Source organism: Theropithecus gelada, chromosome 1 (genome assembly GCF_003255815.1).
Source record: "Theropithecus gelada isolate Dixy chromosome 1, Tgel_1.0, whole genome shotgun sequence".
NCBI classification, from domain to species: Eukaryota; Metazoa; Chordata; class Mammalia; order Primates; family Cercopithecidae; genus Theropithecus; species Theropithecus gelada.
This window is the reverse complement of record NC_037668.1, coordinates 51,695,397-51,698,800: the sequence shown is the minus strand read 5'-3', so window position 1 is coordinate 51,698,800 and position 3,404 is coordinate 51,695,397.

Below are 3,404 nucleotides of genomic sequence, written 5' to 3'. Positions count from 1 at the left end.
GATCCGGCCACTGCACTCCAGCCCGGGCGGCAGAGCGAGACTCTGTCTCAAAAAAAAAAACAAAAAAAAAAAACAAGTGCAAGGCAAAGTAGCAAGTGCTGATGTAGAAGCTGCAGCAAGTTCTCCAGCAGACCTAGCTAAGGTCATTCATGAAGGCGGCTACACTCAACAACAGACTTTCAATGTAGATGGAACAGTCTTCTGTTAGAAGAAGATGCCATCTAAGATTTTCATGGCTAGAGAGAAGTCAATGCCTTGCCTGGCTTCCAAGCTTAAAAGAACAGGCTGACTTTCTTATTAGGGACGAATGCATCTGGTGACTTAGGTTGAAGCCGGTGCTCACCCACCATTCCAAAATTCATGGGGCTTTTTAGAATTATGCTACATCTCTTCTGCCTGTGTTCTGTCAGTGGAACAACAAAGCCTGGATGACAGCACATCTGTTTACAGTAAGGTTGACAAAATATTTCAAGCCCATTGCTAAGGCCTATTGCTCAGGAAAAAAAAAAAAAAAGATTCTCCTTTCAAAGTATGACTGCTTATTGACAATGCACCTGGTCACCCAAGAGCTCTGATGGAGAGATACCAGATTAATGTGGTTTATATGCCTGCTAACGCAACATCCATTCTATAGTTCATTGGTCAAGGAGTAATTTTGACTTTCTTTCTTTTTTTTTTTCAGGCGGAGTCTTGCTCTGTCACTCAGGATGGAGTACAGTGACGTGATCTAGGCTCACTGCAATCTCTGCCACCCTGGTTCAAGCGATTCTCCTGTCTAGCCTCCCATGTAGCTGGGATTACAAGCGCCCACTATCATGCCCAGCTAATTTTTTAATTTTTGGTAGAGGTGGGGTTTCAGCATCTTGGCCAGGCTGGTCTTGAACTCCTAACCTCATGATCCACCTCTCTCAGCCTCCCAGAGTGCTGGGATTACAGGTGTGAGCCACTGTGCCTGGCCTTAATTTTGACTTCCAAGTCTTGTTATTAAGAAATATATTTTGTAAGGCTATAGTTGTCATACATAGTGATTCCTCTCATGGACCTGGGCAAAGTAAATTGAAAACCTACTGGAAAGGAGTCACCATTCTATTAGATACTGTTAAGAGCATTTGTGATTCACAGGAGGAGGTCAAAATACCAACATTAACAGGTGTTTTGAAGAAATTGATTCCAATCCTTAGGATAACCTTGAGGGGTTCAAGACTTCAGTAAGGGAAGTCACTGCCCATGTGGTAGAAACAGGAAGAGAACTCGAATTAGAAGCGGAGTCTGAAGATGTGACTGAGTTGCCACCATCTCATAATGAAACTTGAATCGATGAGAGGTTGCTTCTTAAAAATGGGCACAGAAAGTGGTTTCTTGAGATGGAATCTATTCCTGGTGTGAATACTGTGAACATGGTTGGCATGACAGCAAAGGATTTAGAATATTCCATAAACTTAGTTGATAAAGCAGCTGCAAGGTTTAAGAAGATCGACCCCAACTTTGAAAGAAGTTCTACCATGGATAAAATGGTAAGCAGCACCGCATGCTACAGAGAAATATTTTAGGAAAGGAAGAGTCCATTAATGTAACAAACTACATTGTCTTATTTTAAGAAATTGCCACAATCACCCCAGCCTTCAGCAACCACCACCCTGATCAGTCAGCAGCCGTCAACATCAAGGCAGGACCCTCCACCAGCAAAAAGACTCACTAAAAACTCAGCTGATTGTTAAAATTTTTTAGCCATAAAGTATTATTTAATTGAGATGGGTACATTGTTTTTAGGCATAATGCTATTACACACTTAATAGACTACAGTATAGTGTACACACCACTGGGAGGCCAAAAATTTGTGTGACTCAAGTGTACTGCGATATTCACTTCATTGCAGTGTCTCCAAGGTATGCCTGTACTTTAAATCATCTCTAGATTACTTATAATACCTAATGCAATATGAATGTCGTGTAATTAGTTGCCATCGTGTATTGTTTAGGGAATAACCACAAGGAAAAAAGCCTGTACATGTTCAGTACAGATGCAACCACCCATCTTTGTTTCTGAATATTTTTGGCGCATAGTTGGCTGAACCCACAGATGCGGTACCCATGGATACGGAAGACTGACTCTATGTTTGTTAACAGGCAAGCACACAAACAATGAAAAAGTACAGACAAGTCATGCAAAATTCTATTTCCCCAGGAAAAACCACTGGTAATAGCGTATGGTGGCCGGGCATGTGGCTCATGCCTGTAATCCCAGCATTTTGGGAGGCCGAGGCAGGTGGACACTTGAGGCCAGGCATTTGAGACCTGCCTGGCCAACTTGGCAAAGCCCCGTCTCTATTAAAAATACAAAAATTAGCCAGGCATGATGGCGCACACCTGTAATCCCAGCTACTCAGGAGGCTAAGGTATGAGAATCATTTGAACCGGGAGGCAGAGGTTGCAGTGATTCGAGATGGTGCCACTGCACTCCAGCCTGGGCGACAGAGTGAGACCCTGTCTTAAAAAAAAAAAAAAAAAACAAAACCTTCCCAATAGGCTGTTGCATGTGTGTGAAGCCATCCTTCTAGATAATGGTGAAATTGTTTCGGGTGCTTCCCCAATCCCTCTAGGTCAAGATCTGAACCAGCTGCTCACCGTGGGGAGGGTGGTTTCTGTGATGAATCTTCTGGCCAAAGTCCTCTGCCTCCACAGTTGTTAATGGAGTGGTGACAGCTCCAAGTCCTGTCCTTCGAGATTCCACCTCTTTTGGGGACCTCTCACTGAACCCTGCTGTCCTGGGGAGGGGAGCACAGAGCTCCCTTTGGTGGTCTGCTTAAAGCACAGCCTCGGAGCTCTTGCCTTCATTCCCCATAGCACAGCTGAGCTCTTTTAAACAAGAGGTTGGTGGGAACAGGGGCTCACACCTGTAATCCCAACCCTTTAGGAGGCTAACGCAGAAGGATCGCTTGAGCCCAGGAGTTTAAGACCGGCCTGGGCAACATAGTGAGACTCCGTCTCTACCAAAAACACAAAAAATATAGCTGGTGTGGTGGTGCGCATCTGTAGTCTTGGCTACTGGGAGGCTGAGGTGGGAGGATTGCTCGAGCCCAAGAGATTGAGGTTGCAGTGAGCTATAATCACACCACTGCACTCCAGCCTGAGTGACAAAGTTGTCTCAAAAAAATAAAAATAAACAAGAAGTCACTAAGTCCCTGGGTGGGGGAAGGGAGATAGGAGGGAAATAAACACAGACGGCAGCACGAGACGAAGTTACCTGTGTCACCTGCCACAGCACTCAGCCTCAGATTCAGCAGCCTCAGCAAGCGCTCAGCTCCCTGTCTACCTCCATGTGCAGGAGGCCCCTCTCCATCCCCCAGAGCATCCCCCACCAAAACACCCAAGCTCCTCCAGGCCCAGATAAGAGTGAGTGAGGCC